General features: G+C 41.6%; 1 protein-coding gene across 3 annotated transcripts in view; it reads right to left on the bottom strand.

Annotated features, from left to right (window-relative positions):
• Positions 1-12,156, bottom strand: part of lrrc2 (leucine rich repeat containing 2) — a 59,137-nt gene extending 46,981 nt beyond the window's left edge. For 2 of the 3 annotated variants that reach the window (XR_010020656.1, XM_063069190.1), the window contains exon 1: positions 12,024-12,156. The gene's annotated coding sequence lies outside the window, so the exon portion shown is untranslated. The remainder of the gene's footprint in view (positions 1-12,023) is intronic. The other variant, XM_063069191.1, reaches the window with a different exon arrangement.
• Between the last annotated feature and the right edge of the window lie 9,760 nt (positions 12,157-21,916).

The raw sequence follows: 21,916 nt of genomic DNA, 5'->3' as shown, positions 1-21,916 counted from the left end.
TAGATGTAAAATATCCAAGGAACTTTTCAGAAAGAAGGGAGGTCTCCTAATCAATGATGGTTCATCGACCACCCACATCACGTCTGTTGTAAGATCTTTAATAGTCAAAATCACTGAAGCATATGGTTGTGTTGGCACTGCACTAATTAGTACATTTACATGGAGCGCAGCCAAAGAAAGCAGCACCCATCATCAAAAAACATCCAAGCCGTGCCCTCTTCATGCTACTGGTATTGAGCAGGAGGTTACAGAAGCCTTAGGTCTTACACCACTCGGTTCAGCAACTGTTATTACCCTATAACCATCTGCCTCCTGAACTGGCATGGACAAGACCATAAGACATGGGAGCAGAAGTAGGCCAGTTGGTCCATTGAGTCTGCTCCACCATTCCATCGTCGCTGATTTACTACCCTCTCAACCCTATTTTCCTCTCTTCTCACTATAACCTTTGACACATTCAAGGCACCTTTGACTCAGTAAAGAGCTTGTCAACCTCCACTTTAAATATTCACAGCCCTCCATGGCAAAGAAATGCACAGGTTCGCCACCCCCTGTCTAAAGAACTTCCTCCTCATCTCTGTTCTAAAGGGACGTACTTCTATTCTGAGGTTGTGCCCACTGGTCCTAGACACCTCACTATAGGAAACATCCTCTCCACATCCACTCTATCTAGGCCCCCCCCTCATTCTTTTGAACTTGAGCAAGCGTTGGCCTGGAGCCACTAAATACTCCTCATATGTTAACCCTTTCACTCATCATTCTAGTAAGCCTCCTCTGGACCCACTCCAATGCCAGCAAATCCTTTCTTAGAAAGGAGACCCAAAACTGTTCACCATATTCCAAGTGCATTCTGACCAATACCTCATAAAGCCTGAACATTATACCTTTGCTTTCATATGCTAGTCCTCTTGAAATGATTGCTAGCATTGCATTTGCCTTCCTTATTATCGACTCAACCTGGGAGCTAACATTTGTGGGTTCCTGCACTAGGTCTACAAACCCCTTTGAACCTCTGATTTCTGAAATTTCTCCCCATTTAGAAAAAAGTCTATCCCTTTATTCCTTCTACCAAAGTGCATGACCATACACTTCCCTATACTGTATTCCATCAGCCGCTTCTGTACCCATTCTCCTAATCTGTCCAAGTCCAACTGCTCCCTCCACCTACCTTTGTATCATCCTCAAACTTGATCACTAAGCCATCAATTCTATCATCCTGGTCAACGACATCTGATGTGAAAAGAAGCGGTCCCAACACCAAACGCTGGAGAACACTACTATTCACCAGCCGCCAACCAGAGAAGGACCACTTTATTCTCACTCTTTGCTCCCTGCCAGTCAGCCAATCTTCTGTCCATGATAACCTCCTTCACCGCTACTTTGAACTGATTCTGCCAACTATAGACTCACTTTCACGGATTCTTGACAACCCATTCTCAGTAAAAAAAACTATTTACAGTTTGTCTTCTCTTGGTTGTTTTTCAATTTTGTCTGTTACTGTATAGCTTTTTCATATAATTCTGTAGTATTTCTTTTTCCTTGCAAGAAAATTAATCTCAAGGTGCTATATGGTAACATATACAGTACATTCTTTGGTAATAAATTCACTTTGAACTTTGAACTCTGAACTATGTAAGGTCAATAATACTTAATAGTAAATCATTTTCTTAGAGATGCATGATTTAAATTAAGATAAATATCAGGATATTTAATGTTTCTCTTTCAAGTAAAACTGTTAACATTTGATAGAATATTTCTACAATTAACTTTCCAGCTGTAACTCGATCCCAAGGTTAATACTCTTCTGTGAATGTCAGCTCGTCAGTTGGCAGTTCATTTGCAGGCTGACCTCACGAAGATGGAATGGACAGAAACACCAGTGCCTTGGCCAAATGTTTCTGCTCAGAGTTCTGGCTTGGTCATCTTCATGTAGCTGATGCCTGAGCAGGAAAGATCCATTCTGAACCCTGGATCTTTGCTGAATATGATGAACTGAGTTGGATCGGCATTGCTGTTAATCTGGGTAATCTGGATTACAAAAATTAAGGCTGGCTGGATTTGCTGAGGAGTTAACTCTGAGCTGCTAACCAGCATGAATTTGTGTGAACGGGGGCTCTGGACTGGATCGGCCAAACAGTTTCATCTCTGTAAATGTATACAAGTTGTTGATGGTCACCATCTCAACTTCACTATTATAACCATGTTGATTTGAACAGATATCTGAATGGAGTTAACAAGAAATTAATCCTTTCAGAAGAGGATGTAATATCGCCAGGAAAACATAAACAAGTTTTTGAATGAAAAGTTGGTATACATTTTTTTAAAATTAGAGTTTGTATGGATTTGTTTCAAAGTGATAGCATATCTTAGGGGTTACAGAAGACGCAAGTGACAAAACAAAAAAAATGTTTAAAATTACAGCACATGGAGATCACTCATGGAGATACAGCCTTGCAACTGAAGGTCCGGATTTGATTTTTCACCAGTGCTAAATTATTCAACTCTGCTATAATTGTCCTCAATTGGTCTTCAACGTAACTTTTTGCAAGGCAAACATATTAACTAAATTTTTTTTTTATTCTCATTCAACAAAGGGGCTTCACCTCAAAACAAATTTAAACTAGTTCTCTATTTCACTTTTCGAGTGAATATAGAAACACAGAAATGTAGAAAACCTACAGCACAATACAGGCCGTTTGGCCCACAATGCTGTGCAGAACATGTACTTAATTTAGAAATTACCTTCCGAAGCAGGAAATATTCCTGTTTCCGCTCAACGTATGATGGCCTTTTCGACTTTATTGGCTAGGAGAGCCATTTTATTGAAGTGGAAGGATTCTAATCCACCTACAGTCTTTTATTGGGTTTCCTCCATTATGTCCTGTTTCAGTTTAGAGAAAATAAGAAGTCGAGCATTTGATACGTCCTTTAAATTTGAGCAAATCTGGCGACCTTTTATTCAATATTTTCATTTAATTTGATGTAGAACGCTTCCATTTTTTTTTGAAGTTTTAGATTTGATCAGAAAGTCTTTTTTTTTGGTCGTATCCTCAGAATGGACTGCCCAGTCCCTTTTGTTTTGTTTTTTTTGTATAGTGTAGTGGTTTTTTTTCTTCATTTAAAATTCAAAGATTTTTCTTTCCTCTTCATGAACTGATAAGAGGAAAATTGCTGTTTTCTTTTTTATTATATATTATATACTAGCTTAACACTATGTCTGATGTTGATAATGTCTATCTCAATCTCTGTTTGTATTGTTATTGATATATATATTTGAGATAATTCTCCTCTTGTTTGTATTTATGTTCCTTTTAAATCAATAAAAAGATTAATAAAGAAAGAAAGAAAGAAAGAAATTACCTTGGGTTACCCATAGCTCTCTATTTTTCGAAGCTCCATGTACCTATCCAGGAGTCTCTTAAAAGACCCTATTGTATCCGCCTCCACCACCATCACCAGCAGCCCATTCCACACACTCAGCACTCTCTGCATAAAAAAACTTACCCCTGACATCCCCTCTGTGCCTACTTCCAAGCACCTTAAAACTGTGCCCTCTCATGATAGCCATTTTAGCCCTGGGAAAAAGCCTCTGACTATCCACACGATCAATGCCTTTCATCATCTTATACGCCTCTATCAGGTCACCTCTCATCCTCCGTCACTCCAAGGAGAAAAGGCCAAGTTCATTCAACCTATTCTCATAAGAAATGCTCACTAATCCAGGCAACATCCTCGTAAATCTCCTCTGCACCCTTTCTATAGGTTCCACATTGTCCCTGTAGTGAGGTAACCAGAACTGAGCACAGTACTCCAATTGGGGTCTGACCAAGGTCCTATATAGCTGCAACATTACCTCTCAACTCCTGAACTCAATCCCATGGTTGATGAAGGCCAATACACCGTATGCCTTCTTAACTACAGAGTCAACCTGCGCAGCTGCTTTGAGTGTCCTATGGACTTGGACCCCAAGATCCCTCTGATCCACCACACTGCCAAGAGTCTTACCATTAATACTATATTCTGCAATCATATTTGACCTACCAAAATGAACCACCTCACACTTATCTGGGTTGAACTCCATCTGCCACTTTTCAGCCCGTTTTGCATTCTATCAATGTCCTGCTGTAACCTCTGACAGCCCTACACAGTATCCACAACACCCCCAACCTTTGTGTCATCAGCAAATTTACTAACCCATCCCTCCACTTCCTCATTCAGGTCACCAATAAAAATCATGAAGAGAAGGGGTCCCAGAACAGATCCCTGAGGCAGACCACTGGTCACCAACCTCCATGCAGAATATGATCTGTCTACAACCACACTTTGTCTTCTGTAGGCAAGCCAGTTCTGGATGCACAAAGCAATGTCTCCTTGGATCCCATGCCTCCTTACTTTCTCAATTAGCCTTGCATGGGGTACTTTATCAAATGCCTCGCTAAAATCCATATACACTACATCTACGGCTCTACCTTCATCAGTGTGTTTAGTCACATTCTCAAAAAATTCAATCAGTCTCATAAGGCACGACCTGACTTTAACAAAGCCATACTGACTATTCCTAATCATAATATGCCTCTCCAAATGTTCATAAATCCTGCCTCTCAGGATCTTCCCCATCAACTTACCAACCACTGAGGTAAGACTCACTGGTCTATAATTTCCTGGGCTATTTCTACTCCCTTTCTTGAATCAGGGAAGAACATCTGCAACCCTCCAATCCTCCGGAACCTCTCCTGTCCCCGTTGCTGATGCAAAGATCATTGCCAGAGGCTCAGAAATCTCCTCCCTCACTTCCCACATTAGCCTGGGGTATAGCTCGTCCGATCCTGGTGACTTATCCAACTTGATTCTTTCCAAAAGCTCCAGCACATCCTTTTCCTTAATGTCTATATGCTCAAGCTTTTCAGTCTGCTGTAAGTCATCCCTATGGTTGCCAAGGTCCTTTCCTGTAGTGAATACTGAAGCAAAGTATTCATTAAGTACCACTGCTACCTCCTCCGGTTCCATACACACATTTCCACTGTCATACTTGATTGGTCCTATTCTCTCCTCTTGCTTATCCTCTTGCTCTTCACATACTTGTACAATGCATTGGGGTTTTCCTTAATCCGGTCTGCCAAGACCTTCTCATGGCCCCTTCTGGCTTTCCTAATTTCATTGTCATGCTCCTTCCTGCTAGCCTTATAATTTTCTAGATCTCTATCATTACCTAGTTTTTTGAACCTTTCATAAGCTTTTCTTTTCTTCTTGACTAGATTTTCATCTGCCTTTGTACACCACAGTTCCTGTACCCTACCATCCTTTCCCGGTCTCATTGGAACATACCTGTGCAGAATGCCACGCAAATACCCCCTGAACATTTGCCACATTTCTGCTGTACATTTCGCTGAGAACATCTGTTCCCAATTTATGTTTCCAAGTTCCTGCCTGATAGCTTCATATTTCCCCTTACTCCAATTAAACACTTCCATAACTTGTCTGTTCCTATCCCTCTCTAATGCTATAGCAAAGGAGATAGAATTGTGATCACTATCTCCAAAATGCTCTCCCACTGAGAGATCTGACCCCTGACCAGGTTCATTTCCCAATACCAGATCAAGTACAGGCTCTCCTCTTGTAGGCTTATCTACATATTGTGTCAAGAAACTTTCCTGAACACACCTAACAAACTCCACCCCATCTAAACCCTTCGCTCTAGGGAGATGCCAATCAATATTGGGGAAATTAAAATCTCTCATCATGACAACCCTGTTATTACTGTACCGTTCCAGAATCTGTCTCCCTATCTGCTCCTCGATGTCCCTGTGACTATTGGGTGGTCTATAAAAAACTCCCAGTAGAGTTATTGACCCCCCTCCTGTTTCTAACATCCACCCACAGAGACTCAGTAGAAGATCCCTCCATGACTTCTTCCTTTTCTGCAGCCATGACACTATCTCTGATCAGTAGTGCCATGGCCCCACCTCTTTTGCCTCCTGCCCTGTCCTTTCTGAAACACCTAAAGCCTGGCACTCTAAGTAGCCATTCCTGCCCCTGAGCCATCCAAGTCTCTGTAATGGCCACAACATGATAGCTCAAGTACTGATCCACACTCTTAGCTCATTGCTTTATTCGTGATGCTTCTTGCATTAAAATAGACATATCTCAAACCATCAGTCTGAGTGATGGATTCTATCACTCTATCATTCTATCTTCTCTATCACCTGCCTATCCTCCCTCTCACACTGCCTATGAGCTTTCTCTATTTGTGAGCCAACTGCCTGTTCCTCCATCTCTTCAGTTCGGTTCCTAGCCCCCAGAAATTCCAGTTTAAACTCTCCCCAATAGCCTTAGCAAACCTCCCTGCCAGGATATTATCCCCCCTCAGATTCAAGTGCAACCCATCCTTATTTTAGAGGTTACACCTGCCCCAAAAGAGGTCCCAGTGATCCAGAAATCTGCATCCCTTCCCCCTGCTCCAATCCCTCAGCCACACATTAATCCTCCACTTTACTCTATTCCTATACTCACTGTCACATGGCACAGGCAGTAATCCTGAGATAACTACCTTTGATGTCCTGCTTCTCAGGTTCTTTTCTAACTCCCTGTAGTCTATTTTCAGGACCTCCTCCCTTTTCCTACCTATGTCATTGGTACTAATATGTACCACAACCTCTGGCTGTTCACCTTCCCACTTCAGGATATCATGGACGCGATCAGAAACATCCCGAATCCTAACACCTGGGAGGCAAACTACCATCCATGTTTCTTTCCTGTGCCCACAGAATCACCTGTCTGCTCCCCTAACTATAGAGTCCCCTATCATTGCTGCTATCCTCTTCCTTTCCCTACCCTTCTGAGCCACAGGGCCAGACTCTGTGACAGAGGCACGGCCGCTGTTGCTTCCCCTAGGTAGGTTGTCTCCCCCAACATTACTCAAACAGGAGTACTTATTGTTAAGGGAGACAGCCACTGGGGTACTCTCTAGTATCTGACTCTTGCCCTTCCCTCTCCTGACTGTTACTTATTTATCTGTGTCCTGAGGCCCCAGTGTGACTTGTTGCCTATAGCTCTTCTCTATCACCTCCCTCACTTTCCCTGACCAGACGAAGGTCATCGAGCTGCGTCTTCAGTTCCCTAACCCGGTCCCAATGGGGCTGCAGCTCGACACACCTGGCACAGATATGGCTGTCCAGGAGGCTGGGAGTCTCCCGGACATGCCACATCCGACACCCAGTACAGGACACCAGCTTCACAGACATACTTCCTATTCCTATTCCTACCCTTCACAGTAACCTGCCTCGCCTCGACCCGTTTTCACTGAAGCCCTGTTGAGCCAAAGCCCTCCTACTCTGACTCCCTCTACTCTGGCGCACGCTCTATAAAGCTGTCTTCTTTTTAAATTCTTCCTGCCAGACTAACTTGCTGACATCCATGCCCCTGCGCAGTTGTGCCTCGATCAAACTGCTGAAGATAAAACTCTCTTCTTTTAAATTTTTTTCCAACATGTAATATTGAATCATTTTTTTCAATAAATGAATTAACAAGTATAACGTTTTTGTGTTATTTATTTAATTGGGTTCTTTTTATCTAGTTTTACCACTTATATGAAGATCTGATCACATTTTAGGTCATATTTATGCAGAAATAGAGAAAATTCTACAGGGTTCATAAACTTTCTAGCACCATTGTGTATAAAATCATGATGGACATGGATAAGGTCATGGTCTTTTTCCCAGGATAAAGGGTGATAAATCAAGAGGGCATATGTTTAAGATGTAAGGAGAAAGATTTAATAGGGACATGAGGGATAACTTTTACAAAAAGTTGGGTACATGGAAGGAGCTACCAGAGGAAGTGGTAGATGCAAGTACAATTACAACTTTTAAAAGATATTTAGACAGGTACATGGATAGGAAATATTTAGAGGGCTTAGGGCCAAGTACTAGCAAATGGGACTAGCTCAGGTAGGCAGCTTGAGCATCGTGGACAAGTTGGGTCAAAGAGCCTGTTTCTATGTGGTATAATTATGACTCTATGACTAAATGCATATCCACATTCATTCAGACAACATGATGCCAGCCATATACCAACCCAAACCTCAGTTCAATGTTGCTCTGCAGAATGCATCTCTGATTTGCCAGCAACTGTGGCTCCAGAGAAAATCAGAGCAAAGCTCAAGTTGTGATGCTATTAGAATAAGTGGCGCACCTAGAAGATTGTAAGGTGTCTGACAGAAGGCAGAACAGTTGTTGCCCATGGCACTGAAGCAATGCCATGGGATGTACGCAGATCAGAGTGATCAGAGATGGCTTGGCATAGACTTGGGATGGAGAAATGGCAAACAATTAAATGTAGAATCATACCTGTGCACAGAATAAAGGTGTCCGGCAAAACTATTCAGAACTACAACTAAATTGTTTTACTTAGAGGACATTTTAGTCCTTAAACTATGGAAAGAAAGAGGCTCTGGCCTGATATCCTTGGAGAAGAGGAGTGGCTATTATGGATAAGGGAACAGAGAACCAACATCTCATGAAGTGATGAAAGAAGGGAGAAGAGAAAGATTATTTGATGATGACATTAGCAACAAGTGGGGATAATGGGAAATAAACATCCCTCAAATGTGGAGGCTAATGGGGTGAAGGGAGTGAACAGCTGGGACTAATGTGGAGCTCGGACAGAGAAGGAAGTGCAAGAACAGAGGAGAGAGTTACTGAGATACTTTACCAGAGGGATATTATTGGTGTGAAAAGGAATTGTGGTTTGAAGTTTAAGTCTAGGAGGTATCATTTATATTGGCAGATTCAGAGAAACATGAATAAGTAATTGGAGTTCTTACTGATGGCAGTGTGAGAAGATATAAAACCAATATAACACACTGCAGCCTTGTTGTAAATATCTGTGCATAGTTATTCCCAGAGAGGGAGACACAGATGTTCAGGAAATGAAATGAAGCACCAAAGGTGGCGGTACCAGAAGAATGAAAGGTAGAGAAAACGTAATGAATTTGATTGGACAGAAGGAGGAAATAAACCCATTGTGCAAGGTCTCTGAAATGACAGCCAACTGTCTTCACACTCCTATAAATATTATTTTCCAGGTCCATTTTAATTATTTCAATGGAAGTGCATCGACCTGAAATGTTGACTCCATCTTGTCCTCATAGCTGCTAACTGGTCTACTGAGTATTTTTATTTTCGGTATCATGAAAATGCAGGGGTTTTTTTTGCTTTTTTTTAACTGTTATAATGGTTACAATTGAATCCAGTACTATCTACTATCTATCACTTCTTCATCAGCACATTCTATATCAGAAAGTTGTCACGTTAGAGCAAGGGCAAGAAACAATGTTAAGGAGGAGGAGATGTGGAAGAGGACAAAAATTAATAGTAATTTTATATTGCACAGAAAGGCATGAAAAAACAGTCAAATGTATCCCTGATAAAGTTTCCCAAATGCACACAAATGGATAATCACATAAATCGGAAGATTTCTTTCGTCATCGATCGAAGAATGTTAGCTATGTCAATGGCAAAGGCCAATAGTAATTTTCCAAATGTACATTTTTTGAATGTTCAGCTCATTGCTATTCATTTGGACTTTTCACTGGGAAATTTTGAAATTCAGATCTGTCTGTATTTTGCCATTGTGAAAGATGTTCCTCTATTTTGATCAGAGATTTCCAGAAATCAGTGGGGATGTTTCACTAAGGAAAGGAGATTATGAGAACATCCTTTTCTCTGTCCACTTAGAAATGTCTTACCATGACATGGAAATGAATGTCTGTATCAGGAGTCTGGTGTCAGGCATAAGGATGGTATGACCTGCCTGACAAAGTCAAATGAGAGTAATGAGGGTCTGAGTACTGGGTGCCAGCCTGGTTCACATGCTGACAGTGATTTTGAAGGATTTTGTGGAATCAATGTCATTGGATCTCTCCAGTACCTTGAGGAGCCTGTTGTAAGTAGACAAAGTTTCAGAAGCATTCAGAGCACATGGACCACTACTGCTCTGTAGTCTATGAGCTTTCATCAGGTTTGATATATTGATTTTCAATACCCTTTTCTCATACATTTTCCCGAGCCTCATTATGGGTCTTTTTTATTGTGGAAGAGTTGGCAGATGGATTAAAAAACCTTTTTGCAGATATTATAGTGTAAGGCCCATTCCCACCTTTGCTTCAGTGAATAGTTGACAGAAACTTGAGGATCACCTCCAAAAGCACAGATGCACAAGTGTAGTCAGCATACTGAAGCTCATTTCCTGAGGTTTGGATAACTTTGGCTCGGGAGTGGAAGCTTTGTAGGGTGAATAGTTTCTCATTGGTCAAGTAGATCATCCCAACAGGACCAATGCTTGTTGGAGGTGAGATGTGGTGATGAACAATAGCAGGAGAGTTGAGGCCATGATAGGACCAGGCGTGCTGTTACTCTGCACTGATATTTGATCTGCTGTGGGCCATTTGGTTAGGATCTCACTTTGTAAGCCACCACGAAGCAAATATAGGATGGACGTGATTTTTACTTGGCCAGTCAGATTTGAGGGAGATGCTCTACTGCTCCTTCTGATTGGCAGAATCAAAGGCCATAGTGAGGTTAACAAAGACAACCATGTATAAATGATGAGGCTGCTCCTGGCATTGGCGTATCGTGCAGTGAAGATTACCAGAATGGTTTACCCTGGATAACAGGAGAATGAAAGGTCTACTAACACTGATAGTACATATCAAACAAGTGGCAAACTTTGTTTATACCTCCAGCCAGGAAGCTGGCTACAAAATCTCCACCTTAGAAAATTAAACACGCAATCTGGTCTAACATGTCAGACGAATAAAAAGAGTGTTGCTGTGGTGCAGAATTGCCTGTCAGACAAAACATTAAACAAAAGACGAACCTTCCCCTTAAAAATCTTGGGTTTGCTTCTCAAAGGACAGATGATTTCTTTCTGGCTGTTATACATCACTTAATCAACAACTTCAAAGTCAGAAATATATGATTTATCTCATGGATGCAACTGTGCCTTGCTTGGGGTTGAGAAACGTGCTCTACAAACGCAGAATCTTTCTTTTACAATGCACACTGGAAAGAAAGGTCATTTGTTCACATGGAACTCTCTAACTGCACGCCAGCAAGTGAACAGAGTAAGATATAGGGAGGAAGAGAGAATAAAAAAGTTTTGACCATAGTAGTGTAGTGGTTAGCGTAACGTTATTACAGCTCAGGGCGTCGGAGTTAGGAGTTCAATCCCAGCGTCCTCTGTAAGGAGTCTCTGTACGTTCTCCCCATGGAATGCGTGGGTTTCCTCTGAGTCCTCTGATTAACTGGGTAGGTTAATTGGTCGTTATAGATTATTCTGTAAATAGGTTAGGATGAAATCGGTGTTGTAGGGGGTTGCTGGGTGGTGTGACTCGAAAGGTTTGAAGGGCCTATTCTGCGCTGCATCTCTACATAAATAAAGTAGAAAGAAACCATTACTTAAATTTGGAGGTAATAGGTCTTGTAACCACTCTGGGATCTCATTCATTATAAGATTATCATTAACTGCATAGACAGATGCACATTCTGAGGCAATATGATTACTTTCCCTAGATATGCACACATATCCCAGGATAATGCCATGAACTCTTAGTCCAGCTGTTTTGGTGCAATTAATATATTAAAAATCTAACAAAAAAGGAGTGGAATATATTCCAGTAGAATTGAAAGCCTTCTCCTCCATTCTTTTCAAGTCAACACATGTAAATCTGATTCAACCAATTTTCCTTCAGTTTCAGTTTAGACTGATTCCTATCACAGGCCTTTTTTTGGTTAATTCTGATACAATTAACAAGTAAAATAAAGACTAGGGAATTGATAATCCCATTTCAATTAATATCAATTCTCTTTCTTGATTTCAATAATTGATTGAGCACACAACACGATCTGCTATATTTCAATGCCTTGAATTAGGCCAAACTTGGAATGAAATAGAACATACCCAAGTCATTGACATCCTGAACAACAAAATGTAATATCAACTTGACTCGTAAGACTTTCACTTACCAAACTGAAGTGCTTTGCTTGCTAAAAGTTCCACACTTATTTGTTTCAGTTCAATTTTCTCGTGTATTCCTGTGTTTATATGTTCTCTGACAAACATCCCCTGCAGAGATGCCAAACGACCAGTGTGACTCTACCCGTCAATGCTGTAATGTACTATTTTTGTATTCTGTTTATGTGATCTGTACTCTGTATACCAGATACATGTGTTCTATGAAACATTCAGAACATGTGCATAAAAGCAGAGAACATCAAAGGTCATTCAGCTAAAATGTGGACATCAAACTGAGGAACAATTGTTTTCTGATGTCTTTTCTTGCCGTAACCTATCTGGAACTGGCCTAATTAAATTGGCATCTTTGTCCACTTCCTTTCATACCTTTTGTGATGCTCCATTGTGAGAAACCATTGCTTAGTGTTGTGCCAGCATTCTGGGGCTTGAGGTGTCTATGTAAGTGACTGTCCGAAGTCTCACTTGGCAACATTTTGTTTCAATTTCACCAGAGGAGAAATTTGTCTCTTCAACTTTTAGATTAATTTTGGCTCAAAGAGTAATGTCAACTCTTGTTAATGTATTTATTCAACTCTTCAAAAAAGTGATAAAGTAAGCACTATTATATTCATTTTCAGGGAGTGTTTGTCCCCTTCATGAAATTTGACTCTATTTTTTAATGGGGTTTTACTTTCACTAACATGTTCTGATAAGATAGCAGTACATTTGGACACAGTGGTCACAGAAGGTGCTTTTCTCTTTGGTAAATGTCTGGGCTCCTAGAACTTCGGGTACTGCAGGTCTGCCCCATCAGTGAGCTGCTTGTTGGTGGAGGAATGGGCTTGGATACAGACTGTGTTGCTGCCTGCTACAAGAAGGCACTGGACTTGGTGTGAGAAGATAGCATGTGGAGTAACCGTGGGACCGTGGGTGCTTGTCTTGGATGTTTCTCTTGCTATCACAAGACCCTGTTGGAATTTAGTAATGTAAGGTGCTGCTGGCCTGGTTCCTTTGCTTGGCGGCACGATAGATGGCGGGTGAGCTGTGTGGCTTTGGTTCTAGTAAGGACTAAGCCTCAAGCTGCAGACTTGCCTGCTGCTGCAGTCCAGGAGAGGAGGCACCAGAGGTGGTGTAGCGTGGTGTCTGTGCTTGGTTGGGGCTGTCCCCTCCCAACAGTGCTGCCTCCAGTGTTCGATTGGTGGAGTGAAAGGCTGGATAGCGTGTGTCAGCGCAGTGCCTGGAAGTGCACGATCAATTTGTGAGACACGTTGCTTAGGGACTTGGGTTATATTTTTTTTTTGTGTGACTATTTTGAATGTGCTGGGTATGTTTTGCACCTTGGCCCCAGAGGAACAATGTTTCATTCGATGTATCATTGAATGATAATTAAATTTGAATTTGATCTTGGATTTTCCTCTGGCGCGGAGAGTGGAACATGCCAATTCATTTGTTATAAGATTTTCAGCCTCAATGGTATGAGACACAGTAACCCATTTCTGCTCAGAGGCTAACCAGGTTTTACTGGCTCAATTTACTTTGAAACATCAAGGCACAATACTCAAACCACATTCACTGCCCTCGCTGAGATCTATGGATGTCTGAAGATGAATACTACCTCACACATATGCTCTGACTGCTTTGTTCACGGAGCTTTGATCCAGATTCAGACTGATTTATCACATATCCAATGAAGCCTACAGTGAAATGTGTCAGGGGAAGCCCACAAGTGTTGCCACACACTCCGGTGGCAACATAGCCTGCCCACAACGCTCGGCAGAACAACGTTGAACACAACACTACAAGCAACATCAGAACAAGTCTCTTTCCTCCCTCTCACCCACACACACAAACAAACAGTCCTCCAACTCCAGGACAGGCTTCCAGTCTCCAATCTCCCGGCTTCGGCGATCAGGCTTCAACTTCCAGACTTACAATCAATGTTTGGGCTTTGATCCCTGAATTAGCCAATGACATGACCCTGGGTTTCAGGCTTGAACTCTGGGCCCTTCTCTACGGAATTTGGCTCAGATGCACCACATCAATTCCACCCTATCCAGGTCCTTTGGACTCTCGGTAGCCCAGTCACTACATGGAAAATTGAAATCTCCCACCAGCACTATCCTACTAGTCTCACAACTACATGCAATTTTTTGACATTTCAGCTTCTCATGTTCCTACTTAGAGGGTCTACAACAGCCTTTCTCAATCTTTTTACCCTGGAGGAACCCTTGAAATAATTTTCAGGTCTGAGGCAACTCCTGCATAAAAATGATTATATCTAGAGCTCACAGTACGTTAGCGTGATTAGTAAGTTATAGATATAATAATCTAAAAATAATTGTCAATGCACTTTTGAGTAGAAGATGAATTTTTAGCCATTCTTTCTTTAAAAAAAACAGATAGCTAAGCTTAGCGTACCTTTCTTGAAATTACTTTTTCTTTCTATTTCAGAAATTTTAAAAACTCATAAGGCAAACAATAAATTTCTCAATTCTACATTGAACTTGAGATAAGAACACATAGATTTCACCTTCAACTGAAATGAGACAATTTCTATCCTTGCTCTTGATGTTTGTTAAAGAAGAAAAAGCTTGCTCACACAAGTAAAATGTTGAAAACTGCAGCAAAATTGTTCATTGCTTTCCCATTTATGGCTGGATACCCTTCTTTCAGAAAAATCCAGAACTTGTCCAGGGGCAGGTCAGTAAATCTCATTTTGAGTGCATAATCAGACTGCAGCTCACAAAGTTCTTCCTCTTCTCTCAAAGTCAAGTTCTCAGGCTGAGCAGAAGATTCAGAGAAAGGGTCCTGTCCCAGTCATACACTTGTGTTGAAAGGGAGGAAAAATACTGTTCAATTTTGTTCTCCAGTTCTTCCAGGTAATTTTCAATAAGACTCAAGACCTTCTGATATCTTTCCTCACTCTCAAGCCTAAGCAGCAATGTATTCAAGATTTCCTTTTGCAACATGATTTTTCCAAAAATTCAGTTTCTTTTAAATTCAAGAAATCTCGAAGTCAAAACATTTTCTCCAGGGCCTTGCAAAGACTTGTTCAACTGCTTCATATGATGAAAAATCTCTGTTAAGTAGACTAGTTTCTGCAGCCATTCTCCATCTTCAAAGCACTCAGCAAAATCTGGCCTACTGTTTTCTTGAAAGTACCCCTGCAATTCACTTTTCGGCTCAAACACACTGTTGATAACTCTTCCTCTGCTAAGTCACCAGATTTCTGTATGTAGCAGGAGATTGGTGTGCTCTTTGTCCAGGTTGTCACCCAGTTCAGACATGGCCCAAGTGCGGAGTGAGAGACACTGACGTGGGTCGATAGTTCTAGGGTGGCCATTATCAAATTTCCAAAAAGGAGGACATTGCATACATGGTCATAGGTTACCAAATATATATATAGTTGTGTTTTTTTAAAAAAATATTTTTTTAAATAAAATTTAAACCATATTGTAAAAACAGCAAATGCAAACATTAAACAAAAATTCTAATGATACTTTTTGTTGCCTATATAAATCCAGCAAAAACCTAGCTATTTCATCATTAATCAGTGATTTTCTGCCAGAGCCATTTTCCTATTCAATGATTCATCATTCTGCATATTACATACATGCATTCATACATACAGTATAAATAAAGAACTGAAAGAAATGAATATTCATTTTTACTCCTGCTGAAGCAGATATGCTAACCAAATTAACTTACTTCACAAACTAAAGGAAGTAGCCTACTTAGGCCTATCATGGACTGCCAGGTATGGCTGTCTATTTTTTGTATTTCTGCCCTTTACTTGCCATCTCCAGGAGTTTTCTGTTGGCCAGGAGTTTTTTGTACATGGCTGGGCACTCTTCTGAGAAGTTTTTACATATTTGGATCTCTGCTTTGACTGAGTCAACTTGCAGACGGTTTCTCTTGTTTCTCCAAGCTGAGGTCATCATCGAAAAAACTTGTTCTGTGTGAGCATTGCTGCATGGAATGGAGAAGATATAAGCACTCACCTTCTTCAGGTTTGTAAAAGAGACCTCAGATTTACTAAACAGCTTGAGATAACGCAGACATCCCACCCTGCAAAAACTGATTTCAGGGAGGTAGCACCATCAGTTTGTGGGAGACTTCCGGCAGAGGTGGGATGTGTGATAACGTTCTTCACTATGGCTATCTACCATCTCAGGAGTATTGATAATTGCCTCCACAATCCCATACTTGTCATAATTCATCCATATCAATATCTTGAAGGTTACAAGCTTTGACTGCATCACAGAATTCTCCAAAAGGTATGGCACTTATTAGGCTCAATTTTGACACTTTTGTTATGAAAGCTGTTTTCAGAGAAGTCATACCTGTCACTTAAGTACTTTATGACTCTTTCATAGAAAACAATGAAGTCTGCTTCACATTTCTTAGACACATCAGGGGTAAGCTGGCTAAGCTTGGTGTTCACTGCAAAGCCAAAAAACAGTCCTTTTCTCTTCTCTCAAGTTTGCTTTTTAGTTCAGCCATTAGCTTAAGTACTGAAATTATGCTGAATGACTTGACTTCTAGTGCTTCAATAGTGTCTGAGAACAATTTAAGAGTGTGACTGAGGAAGAAGAAATAGATCTCTCACGATACACAGGCATTTCCTTCATCTCCAAAGCACTTCCACAGTACCTTGGGGCACTCCTCCTCACCTAGACTCTGGAATTAACTTTTTGGGACTTCCCAGCACTTAAGTATTCTGTCAATAGATGGCAAAAGAGAGAGTCATCTAGTCACAACATGCCGTAACAGATTACAATTATCAACGTCCACGAATTCACAGAATTCCTTTAACTGTGCTGTTCTTTTAGCTGAGATGCTGAAATGGTTGTACACTTTGAGCACAATATTTTCAACATCATTTTCCAGTTTTCCTGTAGCAAATCTTGTTGCATTGTACAAAATATGGGCCAGACAATTTGCAGCAGTAGTGTTCTTTTGAGCCATTTTTAGTTTTTGATAAACACTGTTGTGTTTTCCATAGTTTACACTTGCACTGTCAGCAGTGTATGCAGACACTTCATTCAGATCCAGACCTGCCGTCTCTAGCTTAACCAGTAGCTGATTTGTTATGTCCTCTGATGATTCATTGTTATCGCTGTAAAAGTCAAGTTACACATTTTGCACTCCCTTCTCAAAATGAAAGTATCTCAGAAGTATTGGGAAACACTTTGTTGCACCTTTGTTTGAAGCATCAGTTGCTACTGAAAAGGGCAAGCCATGTTCTTTGATATACTCCACATGCTTTTGTACAGAATACGGTGCTAGAATATTTTCACACAGAGCTCTTGCTTTAATTTTCCTGCATGTTACACCTTTCACTATCAATACTATCAATGAGTCACTGTATATTTCTTTGTCAACTTTTACTCCACAATCAACACTTCTGTATGACTGATGATGCTTCACAGCATGATACACTACAGTTCTGCAGCCAAGATTTTGTCATCTTGAGTTGATCGAGCTGGGGAGAAAAATGATAACAATGATGATGTACCAGCAGTACGAGTGTTAACTTCATGTTTATCTGAGGTAGCGTGTCGTTCAACCGCACTGTCTCCCTTACTGCCAATCTCCACATCACAACGGTATAGTGTACAAAAAAGATGAAAGTCACCTTTTCTGCTTTTAGCAATAAATCCAAATTCTTTGGCCCATTCATGGTTAAATATAGTCTTTCTTTTCGGCATTTCTTTAGGGGCTTGAAACAAGAACAAAAAAGTCAACCACTCTCCACTGCAGTGACAGTCTTGGGCAGACTGACCCTCTCGGATGTGCTGACGTGACCCGTACTCTGCGTCATCAGCACTGTTGACAACGGCAACTACATATAATAAAAATACGTTAACGGTTGTTATAGTTTTCAGTTCCCACTGTTTTAAGTATATCTGAGGTAATTTATATAAGCTTTTTAGGCAGAGCCAAAAAAGGAGGACAAATGAACGTCCATCTCGAGGTGGCGCCGGACAGAGGACAGAGTGTTCAAAAGCCAGACTGTCCGGCCTAAAGCCAGACGTCTGGCCTCCCTAGATAGTTCACAGACTTTAATGAGAACAGTGTTAAAACAATAAATGCTAGGCCAAACAGGGCTGTTAACTAAAACTCTCAAATGCAAAATAAGACCTACACTGCGGCTGAAAAGAACAACTAAATATAAAATGAATACCGCTGGTCTTCGGAGTCAGTTGACTCGACAGTCCAATTTCTCAAGCAAGGCTGAATGCAGGCAGTGGAGCATTGCTTTGCTCAAGTCTCGACAAATACTACGACAGAATGAATGGAGTTAAATACTATCACAATGAAATATGAGGGATGATTGATAAGTTCATAGCCTGAGGTAGAAGGAGTCCGTGTTAGAAAACCTAGCACATTTATTTTTCAACATAGTCCCCTCCTGCATTTACACACTTAGTCCAGCGGTTGTGGAGCATACGGATCTTGGACCTCCAGAAAGTGTCCACAGCAGGGGTGATTGATAAGTTCGTGTCCTAAGGTAGAAGGAAATGAGTTATACAGCTCTTGTTACATGCACAAGCAGTTCAACTCTTTGAGTGATTATGCAGAAAGTTTGAAGTTAATAACATATCAGTTAATAACTCATTGGGGTGATTGATAAGTTTGTGGCCTAAGGTAGAAGGAGATGAGTTGCTAACTTCAAACTTTCTGCATAATCACTCAAAGAGTTGAACTGCATGTCCATGTAACAAGAGCTGTATAACTCATCTCCTTCTACCTTAGGCCACAAACTTATCAATCACCCGTGCTGTGGACACTTTCTGGAGGTCCAAGATCCATATGTTCCACGACTGCTGGACTAAGTGTGTAAATGCAGGAGGGGACTATGTTGAAAAATAAATGTGCTAGGTTTTCTAAAACTGACCCCTTCTACCTTAGGCCACGAACTTATCAATCACCCCTTGTAATAATTAACCGACACGTGCATATTCACGAGCACAATTGCCAAACCTGCTGTGCTGTCGAATCCATGTTGTCAGACAGGTTTTCACACAGTCTTTTAAAAACACTCTCGAGAGAACTATGAAAGCACTTGCTTCCTGAAATCTTTTAACTGACTGTGACTTTATTTTCAAAATCTTTAAACTGTTTACATTGAGATTCCAATAGCCATTTGAAATAATCAGCACTTTTATATGTCATATGGCTGCGATTTGTAGTTAAATGTCTTTTCAGTTTTGCTGGAGCCATTGCTATATTTGTAAGTTGTTTGTCACAGACTAGACACAATGGAATAGGACAACTTGGATCACCAATCCATGTAAAACCCACTGATAAGTAACTTTAATTGTAAAGATGTGGTACCAACTGATTACTTTAGTCCCACCTACTACTTTTGTCTCCAGGACCCAGAAAAGGCTGGTGGATTTCTTCTGGGGCAACAGCAGGCACTGGGTCTCTGCTGTGGTCCTGAGCTTTCTGTTCGTGGAGGGTGGTCAGTCATTGGTGTGTGTGCACACCCAGCTGGCAGCTCTCTGTCTCAGGACCCTGCAGAGATACCTGTACAGCGACCACCCTCCGAGATGGCATGAGCTGGCCACCAGCTTCCTCCGCCGGGGACACTGCCTGCAGGAAGGGCACGCGGCTTCCAGCCACGCCGCTTTGAGCAGACTGCCTCACTTTTACTGAGAGCTGTTGAGGGTATGGGGTCTAGTCTCATCCAGATGGTGAGGTGGTGCTCTAGCTGCGAGGGGGATCTGCTGGGTGCCCAGCAGACTCGGGGAAGTGGAGGGGCCACCACCTGATGGGCTGAAATTGCCTATCGGGCCCAGGCCTCAGGATACCACGTGGGGAGTGTCCCACATAATGTGAGCTGTCTCGCAGGGATGCCCACCGTGCCCCTCTGTGATGCTCTTGTGTGGGCTGCTCCTGCACACCTTTCACTTCTTTGCTTCGTCTGCCAACCAGACTCACCTTGCCGATCCGTTTTACATCTGGCAGTGGAGGAGGTCCCCAGTGGAAATCTCTTTATTATGGGTCCTTCCCCTGTTCATTGGGGACCTGGGGTGGAAGGTATCGCACTGGGCAGTCCCGTGCAACAGGTCTTTAAGCAGGTTCACTGATACCCCGTCTACCTGTCCATTCTGTGGCCTGGAGGGAGTTAGTGTACCACACTGGTATGGCATGTGAGAGGTTGCAGTGCCTGATTGAGTGTCTGAAGGGGCTGTTGCTCAGGTTCTGATTGCATTTCAGCCCCTCGATTCTCAGGTACGGGCAGCCAGTATGGAAGGGGGTGGGTAGCGAGGAGCATCTATTGGGGGGCTTGTTCCTGGGCCTGGCCAACATGGCTATTCATGGGTCTAGGCGGCAGACAATCGAGGGCTCTGCCACGGCCGACTGCCTGTCCCTCTTTTGAGGTTACGTTCGTGCCCGGCTGTCCTTGGAGAGAGAACATGCGGTTGCAATGGGTACAGTGGCTAATTTCCAGGAGTGCTGGGCCCCCAGAGAATCGACTATTTATAGACAGTAGTACTCATATTTCAATTTGAATTTGTTCACTGTCTTGTAAATACTTAATGTTTGTACTTTGTAAATTTGTTGTGTAAATAAACTTCTTTAGTTTTGGTAAAAATAAAGACAGACTTTTGTGGCTGTTGTTACACTAGTGCAGTGAAATGACTCAGAAGATTGTAATTTGTCATCGTTAACCTTGTCAGAGTTATCTGTAGGCCTAGGCCTAGAATTGTTCTCTTCCATCTCACACCTCCACTTCAAAAATTGCCATACATGACTGTCCTTAGAATGAAAATTTCCTTCCAATTTTCTACTAACTGGCAGAGTTTGTTCACTCCTATAAATGTGTCGGTAGTGTGCAAGGGGAAGTTGGGGGAGGTAATTCAGGAGGGAGAGGCTGATGCCACAGCCCAAGTTGGACAAGTCCTTGCAAAGCTCTGAAAACCCATTTCACGCTCCTCATCAGCTTACCATCGTCCCCGCTGTGCATTACAGTGCTCACCAGCCATCGATGGCCTCCCCATCTCACATTAAAAAATGAGAATTTTATATTTCAATATTACAATTTAATTTAATTTTTATGAATATAGGGCTTTGTGATTGTAACTGTATTTTTAATACAATGTATTTGGTACTATTTGACTTATATATCTTCTTGTACTCTGTATTCTTCTATGCAGAAACTAATAAAAATATTGAAAGAGAAAGAGAAAAACTGAGAATAAATACGGTCCTACTGTGCACTGCCGTAATAGGCTGAGATTGCTAACAGGGCTGCTTGGTCATTGCCCACCACTGTGTGCGCTAGCGCAAAGTTCAAAAACTGATGTTTAATTTTCCTTAATCATGCTCTCTCATGGAACCCTGGTTGAGAAACCTTGGTCTACAGTATAGCCATACCAAGGAGACTATCCCCTACATTGCAATTCTTAAAATTATAAAAGCAGTAACTGCTGGGAACTCTCTTTCTTTTTCCACAGATGCTGTCTGATTTGCTGAGCATTTCCGGAACCTTCTGCTCTTATTTCAGATTTCCAACATCTGGAGTTTTTAGATTTTAGTTTGCTTTTCTAGGTGTTGCAGTGTTGGCTGAATTTGCAAGAATGACTCCTCAGGTTGGGTTTGTAGCTCTCTGGTCCATTGCCAAATTAATTTACAACAACGGGAATTAAGCAATCACTTTCTGCTGATTTGAGTGTTGCTCCTAATCACTGTCCGGGCAGTATCCCAGTCACTTGAATGATTTCCCCTCATTTCTATGAATCCAGCATGACTTGACTTCTAAGGGGGATGTAACAATTACCTTCTGGAAGTCCATATAAATAGCAACTGTAAACTTGTCCACTCCTTTGGTCAATGAAGGTAGATTCATTCAGCATGATTTACATTATACTGCTATCACAATAACTTTGGC

The sequence above is a fragment of the Mobula hypostoma genome, chromosome 16 (genome assembly GCF_963921235.1).
Source record: "Mobula hypostoma chromosome 16, sMobHyp1.1, whole genome shotgun sequence".
Classification (NCBI taxonomy): domain Eukaryota; kingdom Metazoa; phylum Chordata; class Chondrichthyes; order Myliobatiformes; family Myliobatidae; genus Mobula; species Mobula hypostoma.
Note: the sequence above shows the minus strand (reverse complement) of the source record. Positions and strands in the feature narration are given on the sequence as shown.